This window comes from Panthera leo, chromosome D2 (genome assembly GCF_018350215.1).
Source record: "Panthera leo isolate Ple1 chromosome D2, P.leo_Ple1_pat1.1, whole genome shotgun sequence".
Lineage (NCBI taxonomy): Eukaryota > Metazoa > Chordata > Mammalia > Carnivora > Felidae > Panthera > Panthera leo.
In genome coordinates this window covers 37,424,602-37,442,163 of record NC_056689.1, presented here as the reverse complement: position 1 = coordinate 37,442,163, position 17,562 = coordinate 37,424,602, and the positions used below count along the sequence as shown (strand labels likewise).

Genomic DNA, 17,562 nt, shown 5'->3' with positions numbered 1-17,562 from the left:
ACATGCTGAGCTGTGGTGGTGTCAAAATAAATGATCTACGTTAAGAGAAGCAGGGAGCAACACTGCCAGCTTGGGGATTGCTAAGTTGTGCTCTAATGTGGTTAGAGACTGTGCTATGAAGCATAGCCAAGCAAGGAACTGATTTTGTCTGATGGAAGGGAGAGTCGGGCTGAGGGCCATCTCATGGAGGATGTAACTGGACAGCTGGGCAAAAGGGCTGAGTAGAAGTTGTCAAATGTTGGATAGGTGCCTTCCGGGCAGGGGAAGAAAGAGCATCGAGTCAAGAAGGAGCCAGGCCTTCTGGGTAATCGTGGGCACCGTGGTGATTGGGTGGTCAGGGAGGGTCTGGAGGAGGCAGGGGCCGGGCCACGGACCTGGCCTATAAGTCTGCTTCTGACACTTCTCAGCTCTTTGGCTTAGGCAAGGTGCTTAATATTTTGGAGCCTTGACTTCCTCCCCTATGAGATGCAGTAATCAGACCAACCTTGGAGGAAATTATTAAGTGTGTAATACACGTAAAGTATGTAGCCCAGAACTTGGCACAGGATCACATGCTCCATAAATGTTTATTTCCTTCCTTTGCAATGCTAGGGTGAGACTTTTTGGCTTTATCCTAGTAGGCCAAAGGAGTCATGGAAGGTTGTGGAACACAAGGTTAATAAGATTATATCTGTTTACTTGGGTGTTTATGTGTTTTATTTTATTTTTTAAAGTTTCTTTATTTTGAGAGAATGTGTGTACGTGCCTGAATGAGTGGGGGAGGGGCAGAAAGAGAGAGAATCCCAAACAGGCTCTGAGATGCCAGCGCAGAGCCCGACGAGGGGCTCAGTCTCATTAACCATGAGATCATGACCTGAGCTGAAATCAAGAATCAGACACTTAGCCGACCGAGCCATCCAGGCACCCTGTTTGTGTGTTATTCTGGTGGAGGATACTTTTGGGGTCTCGGGTGGTGAGGCTAGAGCCACGGGCCAAGACCAGGATGGGTGAGAAGAATCCTGCCCCACATGGTCTCCTGCTGAATTTCTTGTCTACCAGCTGTAGTGGGCTGCTGGGATGCCCTGCCCGAACTCTGGGCAGAGACTTTGCCAGGAGAGGATAGGGTTTGGAATGTGTCCCCAGGGAGCCGGTTAGCGCTAAGGGAAACTACAGAACTGGATACTTGTGGGACTTGAGTCTGGTCATGAGAAAGCGGGATGAGTGTTGTATGGCTGGGCTCGAGTCTGCAGAACAGGCCATGATAGTGATGGTTAGCATGGTGGCAACCATAGTATAGCCATAGTCGCATACACATTTACTGACCACTTTGGGTGTGTGATAGGGAGCTTATGGGCTCATCCCAACCACCAGAAGATGAGGGGCTATTATTGTCCTCATTTTATTTTATTTTATTTTATTAAAATTAAGTTTATTTATTTTGAAAGAGGGAGAGAGAGAGAGAGAGAGCGAGAGCAGGGGAGGGGCAGAGAGAGAGTTGAGAGAGAGAATCTGCCAGCGCACAGAGCCTGATTCGGGGCTCAATCTCACGAATCGTGAGATCATGACCCAAGCCGAAATCCAGAGTCAGACGCTTAACCGACTGAGCCACCCAGGCGCGGCACGTCCTCATTTTGTAGATGAGGGAACTGAGGCACAGAGAGGGGAAGTTACTTGCCCAGAGTCCCAGCAGGCTAGTGAGTCGGATGTCACCCCTGGTGGTTGGAATCTAGAGGGCATATCCACTGAGCTGTGGTGGGAACTGGAGCAGCTGTTAGGTTTGGAGTTTTTGGCTCCCAGTTCCTGGTGGTAGGTTGCAGTTGCCCACAAGGAAGCGCTCTGGGCACAAAGAGCTGGGCAGTGATGGGATGGTTGCCTTTGGAGGTGGTATGCTCCCAAGTCCTGGAGGGCCTGGATGGAAGGCGGGTCTGCACCTCCTAAGGAGAGGGGCTGCCCTACCCCCCATCCCTGGCAGCCTCCAGACATCCGGATTGGCGTCCCCACCTCCCCCACACCTCCTTCCCCCACGTCCTTCATAGAGGCAGGCACAGAGACAGCCCCTTGCATGGGGGTGGGAATAAACCCATCGTGTCTTGGAGAGTGTTGCTACCATATCCCGAATGACTGCAGGCCGTCGGAAATCAGCCTTGCAGGGGGCACTAACTCCAGGCTGGTCCATGGGTTGTCAGAGTGCATAGAGGGGTGGCAGGTCTGGGGCGGTACCGAGTGGTCTTGCTGGCCGAGCCTGCCCACGGAATTCCTCTTGCTGTGAATCCCAGGCAGCCCGTCACAGCCCGCTGATAGCAGCTGTTCTTGCGCCGCAAACCTCGTTGCCACATCTGGATGGAAAAGAGATCCTAGGATCGCTGCCTCATCCCGGCATGATGCCAGCATGCTCAGTGACCAGTGCCTTCCTTTGTCCAGTCTTTGCGTGGAGCGTTTGGTGACCTACAGAGTGCGGCAGCTTCCTGTACTTCCTCACCTACCGCCTCACCCTCCCAGGCGTGCACGGGCCTGTCAGCAGCCAGGCCTTGGAGGGGCAGGGGCCCTGCTTCCTCGGGAGCAAGGAGCAAGCCCCAGCCTGAAAGGAGAGACCCAGGGCCCAGCCTCGTGACTCGTGTGCCCTCAGGAGCTGCTCCTGGGCTGGTGCCAGATGGTGTCATCCGGGGGTTGGATTAAAAGATAACTCCGTTGGCAGGAGGAGCGGCCCCTTGCTGGCTTTAATCACCAGGCCCTGGTGAGCTCCGTGCAGGTGCTCCCAGCCCCTGCTGCTGGGTGCCTCTGCCTCTCCTTTTGCTCCCCTCTGGTCCTTTCCCTCCTGCTGCCAGGACTGCCCTCCTCAGATGGCACCTCTGCCCCCGTCTGCCTCTGGGGACGGGTCTTAAAATCCTAACGAGCAGTTCAACAAGACTTGCTTTCCTTTGTCTCCCTTCCTCTCTGAGAAAAACAAAGTCCCCTGGAACTGCAGACAGAAGTGTGGTGGGGCAAGGTGGAGACCAGGAGACTGAGGCTAGGCTGGTGGGGGTGCCAGGTTGAGGGGGGAAGCGCAGGGCCACTGTGGCTGAGCTGGCAGCCGTGGCTCGACGTCGCTGATGCAGGAGGCTGTTTGGCTCCTCGAGGACCTGTGAGTCTGGGGAGGTAGGTGCTGCTTCCCAGCTGGCATGGCTGGGAGTGGGCTTGGGTGGGACCATGACCCTGGACCCCGGGGAGGTGGTCACAGGGCTCCTGAGGCTCTTTGGGCAACCCCAGGATGGCTGTACCGCCTGTGGGCAGCGGAGAGGGAGAGGAGAGCCCTGCCTGGAAGTTCTGGAGCCTTCAGGTGACCCACAGGCAAGGGGACCAGAATATTTTAGTAAAATATTACCAAGCTTCTTCCCCATGTCACCTATCTTTGGACAGGCCCTCATTTTGGGAATCAAATCTTTTTTTCTTTCTTCTTTTTTTAATTCATTGTACTACTAAAAAATGATATGATAGACTTTTTTCTTTATGTATTATTTATTTGCTTAAACATTCATTTATTAAGAGAAAAAATGCTCTCAGGGTATTTTCCCTCTGGGGTAGGTAAAACATAGCTGCTACACGTGCAGCATTATCCACCTCTTTTTAAATCAACGATTAAGTAGCAACAATTTAAAAGTGTTGTGTAGGCAGTGGTCAGTGGCATCAAGAGGCATTTTATTTTTCTTCCTATTTTTCTGTGTGTGGTTTTGTTGGTTTTTTTTAAAGTTTATTTTTGTGAGAGAGAGAGGGAGAGACAGACAGAGTGTGAGGACAGGAGGGACAGAGAGCCAGGGAGACAGAATCTGAAGCGGGCTCCAGGCTCTGAGCTGTCAGCCCAGAGCCCGATGCAGGGCTTGAACTCACAAACAATGAAATCATGACCTGAGCCAAAGTCGGATGCTCAACCGACTGAGCCACCCAGGTGCCCCCGACCTATTTTTCTGTTTTAAACACATTTCTTAATGGTACTATTTTTACCCCCTGTTACTTTGTTTTGCAAATTTTCTGATGCACAGAACAGTTGTGAGAACAGTACAATAAACATTTGTATGGTCTTCGCCTAGATTCACCAGTGGGTAACAGCCTGCCGTCTTTGCTTTTTTCATTCTGTCACGTTCTATATTCAAGTACAGTTTTTTTTTTTTTACCAATTTGCTCGGACAAAAAATGGCAGGCATCAGGACACTTCACCTCGAAGCACTGACGCGTGTGTCATGTGTGAACCAGGCCATGCACCTATGTGACACATCACCATTACCAAACCTGAATTCCAGGCTGATGTTCTACTACGTGGTCTCTTCCAAGTCTTCCTGGTTGTCCTAAATATGCCTTTATCAATTTAAAAAAGTCTAGGCTCTAATAAACACGCATTTGGTTGTTAGGCTAGCGTTATTTAAAAAAACCCTGGATTATACACTTGATTATCCGTGATTGACATATGTTTGTTAGAACACAGTGCTGTACTGTGGATGTGTACATATACCATGTTCATTGATATCCCCTAGGCGGTCTTAGAATTCTTGAAACTTGGGAGGAGCCCGGGAGAGATGCACCCTCTTCTTTTTTACAGAATCTGTGTCTGAACATCAGAGAGACCTTTCCAGTATCCCAGTGTTGAGGTCTGCATATGTGTTCTGAATTTCTTTGGTTTATGAAATCTGACACCTCCAAGTCTGGACATTTTAAACTATCCTGCTAAATTCTTTTAAGTACCCAGGGCTCAAATATACCATTGCCTGGAGGGTTATAGGTCATTTGACATAAAACAGAGAAAAACTGATAGTGTCTTCTACAAAGCTCAGAACCTCCTCCTCCCCTCTCCCCTTTTGGTGTGGGGTCACTGGCCTTCTTAGCTCTGGACACCCTCAGAAGGGTTGATTGCTGCAGTGGGGCTACCAAGGACCGAAGCCCAGCCAGGGGAGGAGGGAAATCCTGAAGAGGGAAGAGAGGGGATATGGGTGACAGGACGTGGAAGGGAGAGAGCAGAGAGAGGTGCCATGGTGGCCACTGTCGTTCTGCCCTTAAGGAGCTGGGCCACTCGGTTGACCCGAGGGTCTGTTAGCCGAGGGCCTGCTATACGTCTCCCTCAGCACTGGGAATGAGTCCTTGGTTGGCATTGGTTGGACTGGTTTTAAGTCCAGCTGTGAGGCTGTTTCATTCCCTCCTTTCCCTGAACCCTTCATCCCAGTCCATAGAGTTGTCATGAGGATCCGAGAGGAGATTTGGGTAAGTTCTTTGAAACTGCAACGGAAGGAGGTGGCTCTCCCTTCAAGACTGTCCATGGAGGAGGTGGGGGAGGAGTGATAAGCTCATCCTCCCGGGGACTGTCAGAGACTGGTATAAGACCAGCTTGCGCTTGGGGGGCAAGTGCCAACGAGGAGGGGACAGAAGTGAGGACAGGTGGTGTTCCTGGAGAGGAAGGTTGCAGTGTGCGCCCACAGGAGGAGCTTCTGGCACAAGGTCAGGCCTGAGTCTTACTGGATGCGCTGGCTAGAGAAGAGGTATAGTGAGAGTCAGGGAGCAGAAAAGTCAGGGCCTGCCTTAGGCAGTAAGCTTCCTGCCCTAAAGAAGATCCTCCAGGGGCACCTGGATGGCTCAGTCGGTTAAGTGTCCGACCCTTGATTTTGGCTCAGGTCATGATCTCACAGTTGATGAGTTTGAACCCCGCATCGGGCTCTGTGCTGACAGTGCAGAGCCTGCTTGGGATTCTCTCTCCCCCTCTCTCTGCTCCTCCCTTGTGCACTTTCTCTCAACAACAACAACAACAAACCCAAAAAACAAAACCCAAACAAACCCAAAAAACAAACCCAAAACAACAAACAAACCCAAAAAACAAACCCAAAAAACAAAAAAAAACAAACCCCCAAACATTAAAAAAAAAAAAAAAAATCCCCCCCCCCCCCTCCCCCCAGCGAACAGCCTGACAATGAGAAGGCTGCTTTAGTACTGTGTGTTTCGAGGAAAGGGTTACTTGGGATTATGAGTTGTTCTTCCTACCCCATCTCAAAAAAAAAAAAAGCTTTATTCTTTGCTGACAATAAAGCATGCACATTCATGTAGAAAATTCAATTAATGAAGAAGAAAAAGGAAAGGCACACAGAATCCCAGAGGCAACCCTATTAACATTGTGCTGGGGGAAAATGGAGCTTTTATTGTATGGCAAGCATTGTGCCAAATGTTATCTCATTTCATCCTCGCAAAAACCCTGGGAGGTAGGTACTTTTATTATCCCTCTTTTATGGGAGAGGAAAACGAGGCACAGAGAGGTTAAGGAAGGTGCCCCGAGTCACTCAGACCGTGTTTGAGCTGGGATTCCCAGCAGGCAGGTGGGTCTGGAACTCATACTGCTAACCCCGCTGGGGTACTGACCACCCCTGCAGGTATCTGATCACTGTGGATGTGCGCACATGTCCTTAGACACACAGCCTACGGTTCAGATTTGCAGTTTGTGAAGAGAGGTGCTAACCACCGTACAGAGGTGCGTATGGAGGGGCATCGCGGTTCTGTACCATCTTCCATCCCATGGCTCCCTGTACAAAAGCCTTTGGTCAGTGGTCTGGGGTTTAGAAACCAAGGTTTTATCTACTTGCTCTAGTTGCCTGAGGGATAGATAAATCAGTCCGTCGGTGGGAAGGACCCAAGATGGCCGTGTTGGGAAGAGGAGAACGAGGGGCTCCCCATCTCAGGCCTGGGGGCAGGTGGGGACTAAAGCTGTCCCCCACCTCCCCCCATCTGCTGTTAATAATGTTCCTTCCAAGGAGAATTGGTAAACCAGGTAATGGTGTCTGCGGTGATTTCTAGGCTGTAGGGTGTGGTTCTTTTTTGGTTATTTTTTACTTGGCCATCTGAGCTTCTTTGGACTTCTGTCCTTCTGTCCCAAGGCATGGGATGGTCCACAGCTGGTACTTCCCTGTGGCATCCAGGCACTGGCTGTGGACTTGGTGGTTCACAGCCAGGAGTTGCCGCCCAGCGAGATGTGGGATGTGGGATTGGCCGCTGTTGTTTGCCTGGGGGCAGGCACTCCTGGAAACCTTCCCTGCCCCTGGGGCAGTTGTTCGAGCAGGAGCAATCACCCGGGCTTCCAGGGACACTGCAGGGACTGGAACAGCCTCTCGGTACCTTGTTTTCCCGATGTGCAGTGGGCTGATGGTGTCTATTCTTGCTGCTTCCCAGAGCTACGGGAGAAATAATGAGCCGGCGGATCAGGGAGACGAGGCGTCATTGGGGAGCTCAGTCCCACTGGTGCCTTGTCCTCAGCGCACGGGCACTTTCCTTTTCTCTCCTTGCTCTGGTACTGGCAGGCAGGCAGGCAAGGTGAGACTTGTTTCTCCTCCATTCAGAGTGTGCTGTTCATATGGTCACATGACCCATACACCAGTGTCAGAGGCAGGGCTGAAAGCAGGTGTGGCCTTCAGGCCAGTGCCCTAACCCTGCAGCACACAGCATACTGGTCTTGCCATGCTGAGTTTTGTGTTTCTTCACCCAGTTATCTAGCACTGCATTCAGTCCGAAGAGAGCGGGAAGCCAGGGGTCCAGACTCAGTCAGCTCTGTTTGCCCAACTTTGTGGCTCTGGGATACCTCTCTGGGTCACTTGTTCGTTCACTGGTTGTTTACTGAGCACAGATGCATGCCTCGTCCTGTGGGAGATGCTGGATCTGCAGACACGAAAGAGGTAACACCCTGGTCACAGGGAACTCACGGTCTGGTGTGGGTGACAGTTTGTAAATAGTCCATGCTAATACAGCAGGCGGGTGCAGTGTCCAAGCAGAGCAAGGTGGGACACTGGGAGTACAGAAGTAGGCGGTTTGGACCCTGTTGGAGCCTCAGTTTCCCCATCTGTTAAATGGGTGCATTAGACTACTTGGTCTTTGGGGTCCCTCTGTCTTTTACATTCTGTGACTCTTTGTGAAAAGAGTGTAATCCTGAGGGTTAGAACACACCTAGCGTCAACCAAAATTTTATGTTAAAAGTGCTCCCGAGTCAGACGGAGAGAGAGGTGTCTCTTGGGTTCTGTATCTCTTTTCACAAACAACCGTGCATTCTCTGACGGGCCAAATACATTTGTTTTGTATGGCCAGGGAATGTTTTTCTCAGAAGTTGGTTTGGCTTATGGCTGTGTGTCGGTGCCAGCAGGCTGCTTATGGGTCACGGGGTAGAGAGGGATTGAGGGCACGTGTCAGATGTGCTACTGCGGATCTGAGCCAGGACTGGGTGTGATTCCATTGGCTGAGGTGTCCCAGGGAAGCAGCCGCCATCCCTGGTTCGTAAGGCCATGTCTGGCCCATGGGTGTGTCTGTCCTGAGTCTGGGGCTTGTGGGCGCCGCAAATACAGACTGTGAGCAGGGTGAGGTGGTCGGTGTGGCCCCGAGCCCCTGGACCAGGCTGCAGGAGGGGGGCGCTGGCTGGGGAGGGTTGGAGGGGCCCTGTCCTCCTAGGGCTCCTTTCTGGGCTTCATGCTAGGGAGCTGGGTCAAGGCTGTACAGTCAGCAAGGGGTAGAGCCGGATGACTCCTGAGTCCATGTTCCTGCGTCTTGAAGCTCCCCAGAGAATGAGCTTTTCAGCAAACCAGTGTCTCATTAAGATGAAGCCCCGAGATGCTACATCTTCTGTCGGGTCCAAAGAACTTTCTCATGGTTTCCTGTGGAGCTCTGTGTAGTAGGGACCAGAGGGGAATGTGGGTACAGAGAATGGGCTGAGGGGGATTGCTCCCTCCTCTGCTGTGTGAGTACTGGGGGCTGGGAGGGAGGGAGGTCAGCTTGCCATGTGCGAATGAGCTGCCCAGGATGGCAGGGATGTACGTTAGCTGTTCACACAAACAGAGATACGCCCTTTCCTCCCTCACTGAATTCCCTGCTCTGTAACAGGTACTACTGTGTGCTGTGGGGAGTATAGAGGTTTGACAAAGCCTCTTCCTTGGGAAGTCATCAGTAGAACTGGATACTTAATTTGTGGCCTGGTACAAATTGAAAATGTAGAGTCCCTGCTCATAAATCATTAAGAGTTTCAAGACGGTGACAGCAGAGCATGAAGCTAGGTGTGACGTTCCTGAGACTGTACAGGCTGTGCTCCATGACACTGGTCCTGGTCCTCAGCCTCATGGGGAACCGTAGGGGAAGTACAAGCAAGATAATGGTAGAACAGGGATTTCCCGATGGAGGGGTCTGGGAGGGCTCCTTGGAGAGGTCCCATTTAAAGCTGGAGCTGGGGGCGCTTGAGTGGCTCAGTCAGTTGAGGGTCTGACTCTTGATTTTGGCCCAGGTCATGATCGTGAGATCGAGCCCCATGCTCAGCATGGAGCCTGCTTGGGATTCATTCTCTCTCTCTCTCTCTCTCTGTCTCTCTCTCTCTCTCTCTCTCTCTGTCCCTCCCTCCCTCTGCCGCTCCCCTGCTCACATGTGCTCTCTCTCCCTCTGAAATAATAGTAGTGATAATACTAGTAAAGCTAGACCTGGAGGGATGGCTAAGACTGGTGGAGGTGGTGGTGAGGGTGGAGGCAGGGACCCATGGGCATGGGCAGGGAGTGATGAACTCACAGCTCTGTAGCCTGGCTGGATGGCTGGGTGGTGGTGGGCGGCATTTGGGAGTGTGGACAGGCTGGGCTCAGCCCTCGAAGACCCTCAGATGCCAGCCTCAAGGGAGGCTTTATTCTGCAACCGGCGACTGCTGGGAACTTGGAGATGGCACCGTGGGGCTCTGGGAAGCACTCTGGGGATTGGTCCTCGCTGATGTTCCAAAGTCTCGGAATGCCTCTGATGTCGATGCACTTTACGCTTGTTCTCTCGGTCTTCCCAGGCTGGTGCAGATGAGAAAGCGGAGGTGCAGAGAGGTGTCACGAACCTCGCCTGCGGTCGTAGGTGGTAGAGCTGGGACCCTAGGGATGCGGGCGGGAATCGGGAGGCGGGCGAAACTGTTGAGCTGTCACGGGTACCAGGATGGTGGCAGGGGGGAGAGGTGACCAGGGTGAGAGGGGCTGCAGGTGGGTCAGGTGGACGTGGGCACCTGAGCGCGTCTCACTGTCAGGAGTGCCCCGCAGCCGAAGATCTGCGGTCCTGGTGGGTGGCATCCTGCTGCAGCGGCAAGGGGCGGGGGGGGTCCTGACTTTGAGAAGCTGCCTGTCTTTCTCATCGGTGGATCCTGCTGGTTGTTACCTCTTGGGTTTTGGCCCCAGTCTGTCTCTAAGTTTCTCCTTTTCCTCATCATCACCCTTTGGGCATGTAGAGACCATAGTCTGTTCCTCCAGAGCTTTTCTTTCTTTCTTTTTTGCAACCCCTGGTTCATTCCTCCCCTTCCTACGTTTGTTGTGGTTTTATGCTGCGTATGGTGGCTCAGGTGTGGTGAGCAGCTGGGATAGATGGGATTGACTTTCAGCACGTCTCAGCAGATGCTGTTGGGTTTTGGATCTTCCTGCACTTTTAAGATGTTCATTGTCTGTTGGCCTCCACCCATGGGGGGCTGGTGTGCCCCTTCCCATCATGTGTCTACTGAACCATGTCCCCACACATCTCCAAGCACCCCCTTGGACGACTCTACTCTTCTACTTGGCACCCCAAGGCCTGCTGTGGTTATTCATGTGACCTCTCCTTGTGAACACCTTTCTTCTGTCCCCAGGGTCGGAAGATCTGATGCTTAGTGTCGAGGGACAAGATGGAGATGAAATAGCCTGCAACTGACCCTGCCTGACCCTTCCTGGGTCTGGAAGCTGAGGCCTACCGTCTCCCAGCCTGGCAGGTGCTTGGTAACTTGACACTGCCTTGCTAATTGTCTGCTGAGATCACAGAGCCCTTGTCACCACCCATCTACAAGGACCACAGTCCCTGACTGGGCCAACTGGTTGAGCCACTGTTCTGGGCACTCATGGGAAACAAGTGGCCTTTGTGGTGAGCTGGTGGACAGAGTGGCCGTCAGCATGGGCGAGGTGGCTGCACACGCAGGCCTTCTGGGCTGGGCGGGGCCCGGGGCAGCCAGCTCTGAGCTGAGAGGCCCACAACGGGCCCCATTTTTCTTGATGTCGGGGGTGTGGGGTACAGAGTTGCAGGGACCACTTCTCTCCCCTTTGGGTTGCTATTGAAGACAGTATTTTCTAGTGGTTTTCTAGTGCCTATATGAAGAGACTTCATCGGTTCTTCTACCTGACATAGGCCTGGGAGGTCACCTGTGGGTTGTGACCCTTCTTCATGGCTGGGCTTTTACCATGTCTCCTTGAGATGCCAACAGAGGAGAAATGAGACTGTAGGAGGTTTGAATGTTTCAAATTTGGCGATTCTTGGCAGTCTCTGAGGGAATCTTTCTCTCACTCCCTTCCTCAACGCAAACCCCAAACATACCACGCATTTCAAAAGACCACACACCTCAAGGGGACTCGGTAAGTAATAGGTGACGTGGTTTAATTAGCTTTAAATTATGAAACTCGAGAGGAAGATGTATTTAGTAACAGGGGCTGGGCTGGTCCTTACAGACGCTCTTGCCTCAGAATGCCACGTGCCCCACACGCGCTGATGGTGTAAAGGTGGCTTTGGGCACATGTCTGTCTGTGTGTTGAGACTATTTGACGGGGCTCCAGTGAATGATCTGACAATGAAAAAGTGGCCGGCCCTTTAAAATGGTTCCGGAAGAATCAGTATCATTAACGAAAACTACATTCAACAGTTTTGCCCGACCAACATGACTGATAGCTTTAAGCCGCTCGTCTAATCCTGTTCAGATGGGAATCCTGCTTTCTTCTGTCGTCCATCGTGGTATTGTCGCTGCTCCCCACCTTGAAACTTTTTTTTTTTTTTTTTTTTGGCATGTTCTTTCACATTATTTTCCTCTCAAGTCATCTGGAGGCAAGATGTGCTAACACAGATGGGGACAGCCACACAGGAGCTGCTGAAGGACGGGCCCCGCGAGGTCATTTCTCTGTGACTGTGAGAGGCTGAGCAAAGGGGCTCCTGCTGCATTTTTGCCTTCTAGTCATTCAGCCTGCTCTTCCTGCACTTTGCATTTGCTCTGCTGTGCTCCCAACGCCCTCCCCACCCGCCTCTTTCATCTTTGATGTAGTCGCCTTGGACAGAGAGCTCAGAAAATGAAAGAACAAATTGTAGACTCACAATGTTTGCCCCCAAGGAAAGTGCATATTTGCACAAAATCCTGTCTGACGGTTTTCATTTTAGCTAAGAAGTTGGGGGCCCAGCAGGCTGTAGGAAATATGAAAACTGGCGCTTCATGGGCTGCATGCTGATGGTAGCTCCCTGTCGGAGCCCCGTCTGTCACTAGAGATCTGAATTTTTCAGATGAAAATCACTGGCTGGCCACGGGCGACCATCGCCTCGGCCGCAAGCACGCACACGTGCTGCGAGTGGCTTTGGAGCCTGCTTGTCTGCCCCTCAGGGTCTCCTCTTTGTTTTTCTGAAATGTGATGAAATGGAACGTGCTTTTAAAAATAGGTATTTTCTGGGGATGATGTCCTGGCTGGGATTATTGGTTGTGGCGGTCTTCTTTCTGTCCCGTGAGTCCCTTATCTCATCTTGGCTGATAGGACACTGGCAACGGCTGCTTGTGTCCCCCATCCCTCCCCTTTTATTCTTTTTTTTTTTAACATTTATTTATTTTTGAGAGAGAGTGCGTGCGCGCGCGCGCGCGAGTAGGGGAGGGGCAGGAGAGACAGGGAGACACAGATCTGAAGCAGACTCCAGACTGAGCTGTCAGCACAGAGCCCGACGTGGGGCTTGAACCCACCCACTGTGAGATCATGACGTGAGCCGAAGTCGGACGCTCAACCGTCTGAGCCACCCAGGCAACCCCCGCTTTTTATTCTTAATAGTCTTTACAAATATATTCCTTTTGATTACTTGTCTATTTGCACACAGGCCACAGATTCTATAGAATTCCTTAACTGTGTTACAGTGCTTTTCCTTAAGAATAATATATATATTTTTTCTGATTACCAAAGCAATGCTCATTAAAAAAAAAAAAAAATCCAGGAAAAGATTCCAGAACCATGTAACAAGGTAGAAAGCCTGAGTTCCCTTAAACCTGAGTATCTGCTGGGGGCCAACGGCTGGGGGAGAGGCTCAGTGGCCTCAGACGGTGGTCATCCAGGTGGACAGGGTGTTCTAGGGGATCATACTGTGACTGCTGGGTGGGTGAGGATGGGCAGAAGGGTTTGGTTTAGAGGCAGCTTAGCCATAGTTAAAGGTGCAGGGCTCGGAGGTGGGTGCTGCTGAGTCATTAAGGGCTTGTTCCTTAATTTCTCTGGGCTTCAGGGTCCTTGTCTATAAATAGGGGCTAATAACAATACCTCTTTCCTGGAGTGCTGTGAGTTTTCAGTTACGATTTGATGGTTTTTCACAGCTGGCACTGTATTGAGTGTCTGTGTTAGAAAGGGCAGCACAGAGCCTGGCACGGTAGCAGCTGTATTAGTGCCGTGACAAAAAATGTTGATGTTGGGGGTGTGGGGCACAAAGTACCCAGGACAAGATGGCTCAAACCACAGCCATTTATTGTCTCACAGTTCTGGAGGCTGTGAGTCTCCGATCAAGGTGTCGGCAGGGTGATCTTGGGCCACTCTCCTTGGCCTGTAGATGACTGTCTTTGTGTCCTCATGTGTGTGTGCTCACGTCTGTGTCCAAATTTCCTCCTTTTATAAGGATCAGGGCCCATCCTACTGACCTCATATTAGTTGAATCACCTCTTGTTCCCTATCTCTAATGCAATCACATGCTGAGGTACTGGGAACTTAGGACTTAGACTCTGAATTTTGGAGGGGACACAATTCAGCCCTTCATAGCGGTTATTTCTATTATGCATGGTTCTGTAGTGATGAGGGGCCCAGAAGCTGGCCTTGGCACTGTCTCCAGCTCTCAGTGTGACCTGGCTCAGTCGTGCCTCATCTGGACATCTGCACAGCATCAGGGCCCGGCTGTACAGGGGTCCTTGTAAGCTCTGAGGCAACTGAAGGTAACTGGGAAACGTGCATCTAACACTACTCTTCAGACTTTAACTGGGGACAGCAGGCAGAGTGACACAGGCTTGGGGGTGTCCTGTCCACTGGGAGGAGGCTGGGTGTGTTTACTGTCGTGACGACCTGCAGATGGCCAGTAGAAAAAGAGCTAGGAGAAGACTGTGACCTTTGGGGGCTGGTACATGTTGGTTTCATTTGTTGTACTCTGTGGTTGTGGATGTGGATTTTGGCTTTTTCTGCTTTGAAATATTTCCTCTCGTTACCCAAGATCTTGTTACTTTTTCTCCTGAGGGCTGCCTGTGTGTAAAAGATAACCTACATCCCTGTGTGCATTAGAAATCCTCCTCTGATTTCTTCCCCCATTTCCTGGGGTTGACTTGGGGCACTTTGAAGACCCTGCGTGGCCAGATTTTGCCTTGGGTGGGTGGGTGGGTGGGGGGACTCTTCTTTCTGCGTTTGATGAAAGAATGACCATGGGCCTGTTTTCTGAACATGAGAATGTGAAATCGGTTATGCACTCAAGTTGAAGGTTAATGGGAGCACTAGATCCGCTGAAATAGGTGTGAAACTGGAATATGACAGAAGGGAGCCTTTGTTATGGGGTTTTTAGGGAGAAAGATGTTTGAGATGTTTCACCTTTATTTGATGGGATGTGGGGTGCCTGCCAAGGGGAACACTCACAGCCTGCATGTGTTGGTGCAGTGGGTCTGTAGCCCCAGGTGTGCCCTGCTCTGGGTGTGACAGAGGTGAGCATGTCGTACCTGAGTGTGTTTCTGCAGGTGACTACGCGTAGCTGTCCCTTTTGTAATACAGTGTAAAAGGTCCCTGTGGTTTCAGGAATGGATTCTTTCCACCCACTTCTGGAGGTCACTTTTCAAAATCCACACAAGGCTCTGTGAGAATAAGGAGTGAACCCTCCTGAACAGTGTCTCCTTATTCAAGAGGAAGTGTCTGGGGGCTCTTCTTGGACAGGAAAACCATCTGCTTTGGTCTGGGCTTCCTAGAACCCCTCTGAAAGGCCAAACCCTTCTTTAATGTTCTCTGTTTCTCAGGGCCTCAAAAGAAAAAAATACATAGAGGATCATTGTCCTTTTATTTTACTCTGAGGATCCTTTGGGTGGTCCTGGTCATTTAAAGAATCTTGGAGAAACAGATTGGATTATAGATTTAATTCCAACCAATAATCAATGATAGTAACCTTGCTAAGAGCTGAGCACCTTGTGTTTCTTGTTGGTGGACTTGCCCCTTAGGAACCACCCAGAGGGAGTGTGGTGCATGCCTTCCCTTCTCGGCAGACATAGATACATCCATCACAGGCTCCTTTTTCCACAAGCCCAGGTGTGGCCTCAAGCTCTTTTAGCACAGTACTTGGGATAGTTCTAACAAGACTTGGCAGTTCTTTCAGGAAGGACCGAAGGACCGTTTGCCTTTTCTGGTCTAATCCCAGCACTTCCATTCTGATGGAGAAACCAGAGCCACTCAGTTGCTTCACTTAGTTGGCAGAGCATTGTTGACCTCTGGATGATGAAATCAGATGTTTCTTTGCCTTCCATGTCCTACGCCAGCATTTGGTGCAGTAGGCCACCCCTCTGACCACTCTCAACCCCACTGCCATCTAGAAGATTCCATTCTCTGGCTTCTCTTGACTCCCTGAGTGGTCTCTGTCTCTTCCAGAAATTTTTATTCCTTCTCCTAGCCTCACAGAGTGTGCATCCCAGGATTTTGTCCTGTGTATGCCCAGAATAGTACTTTCTGTGTGGTTGCTCTATAGGAAGCGCTAGATCCCGCTCTCCCCTTTCCCTGGCTCCTTTCTTACCCAAGGGCTTCGCATTACCAGGTAGTGACCGTGGGCCTGTCACTTATGACCTCCAGTCCCAAGGGGACTGTGTTAGTCTGAAACTCCCCTCACTCCAGACTCCAGTTTCCCACCATCAACAGGCTGTGCGCACAGGGGTTTTCCTTAAGACATCAACTGCAGTACCTTCCCAGATACCCCAACCCACACTCCTCGCAGCAACCTCCACTCCCCCTCCCCTCCCCCTCCCCTCCCACATGGTCTCCTTCATCCCTTCCTCTCCACCCCTGCATTGTCCTCATGTTCCATCCCCGTCCACGCCCTGTGAACACTGGTTCAGGGGAGCTCCTTGCGTGAGCATTCCAGCTGTTCGCCACACTTCCAGGCCCTTCCGCTTTATCTTCCTCGTTCACAGTTGCTGGGGACAGTTGCTGAAGCTCATCCCTGCTCTCTTTTTCCTGTGCTCAAAAACCGGGGGTATCCTTGAGTTCCAGGGCTGAGGAGCTGGGGCTTTCGTTTGTAGGAACCAAGGTTATTATTATAGGGTTGTGTGAAGCTAGGTGGGGTTTGGAGCACCCTGTAAGCCCAAAGAGTTTGGACAACTAACAGAGAGGGAGATAAAGCCCTTGCCTTTTTTTCCCCTTCCTTTCTTTCTTTCTTTTTGTTTTTTTTTTCTGTGATTAAATACGTATAATGTAGCATTTGCCATCTTAACCATTTTTTAAAACAATGTTTATTCATTTTTGAGGGACAACAAGAGTTGGGGGGGGGGCAGAGACGGGGGACAGAGGATCCGAAGCAGGCTCCACGTTGACAGCAGTGAGTCCGATGTGGAGCTTGAACTCATGAACCACAAGACTGTGACCTGAGCTGAAGTCAGATGCTCAGCCGACTGAGCCACCCAGGCACCCCCTGTCTTAACCATTTTTTATTTTATTTTATTAAAAAAAAATTTTTTTTTAACCTTTATTTATTTTTGAGACAGAGAGAGACAGAGCATGAACGGGGGAGGGGCAGAGAGAGAGGGAGACACAGAATCTGAAACAGGCTCCAGGCTCTGAGCCATCAGCCCAGAGCCCGACCCGGGGCTCAAACTCACGGACCGCGAGATCGTGACCTGAGCCGAAATCGGACGCTTAACTGACTGAGCCACCCAGGCGCCCCTTAACCATTTTTTAAATGTAGACTTCAGTGGTATTAAACACACTCATAATGTGCTACCACCCCCACCATTTATCTCCAGAACTCTTCAATCTTGCAAAATTGAAACTCTACCTGTTAAACAGTAATTCCCTATTTTTTCCTCCTCGCCCCAGGCCTTGACAACTGTCATTCTACTTTCTATGTCTATGATTTTGATTATTTTAAGTACTTCTATAAATGGAATCAAGCAGTGTTTGTCTTTTTTGTGTGACTGGCTTATTTCACTTAGCGTAATGTCCTCAGGACTCATCTGTGTTGTAGAACATGTGTGGATTTCCTATTTTTTTAAGGCTAAGTAACATTCCGATGTATATATGCCCCACATTTTGCTTACCCATTCATCCAGCAATGGACACTTGTACTGCATTTTAGATATTATGAGATATTTAGATATTTAGTTGTGTTGTGTTTTAGATATTATGAGAAATGCTGTCAACATGGGTATTGGGATATTTCTTTGAGACCCTGCTTTCAGTTTTTTGGGGTATATTCCCAAAAGTGGACCTACTGAATCATGTGGTAATACTATTTTTACTTTTTTTTGGAGAAACCACCATACTAGTTACCATAGTGGCTATTCCATTTTATATTCCCACCAACAGTGCACGAGGGTTCTCATTTCTCTACATTGTTTTTTTGTTT

General features: G+C 50.5%; 1 protein-coding gene across 5 annotated transcripts in view; it reads left to right on the top strand.

Moving 5' to 3' along the window:
• Nucleotides 1-17,562, top strand: part of DLG5 (discs large MAGUK scaffold protein 5) — a 126,475-nt gene that overhangs the window by 18,562 nt on the left and 90,351 nt on the right. For 2 of the 5 annotated variants that reach the window (XM_042907473.1, XM_042907467.1), the window contains exon 1: nt 10,816-11,342. The exons of 1 other annotated variant lie outside the window; for it this stretch is intronic. The gene's annotated coding sequence lies outside the window, so the exon portion shown is untranslated. Of the gene's footprint in view, nt 1-10,815; nt 11,343-17,562 lie in introns of those variants that run through there. 2 more of the 5 variants (XM_042907468.1, XM_042907469.1) reach the window with 2 other exon arrangements.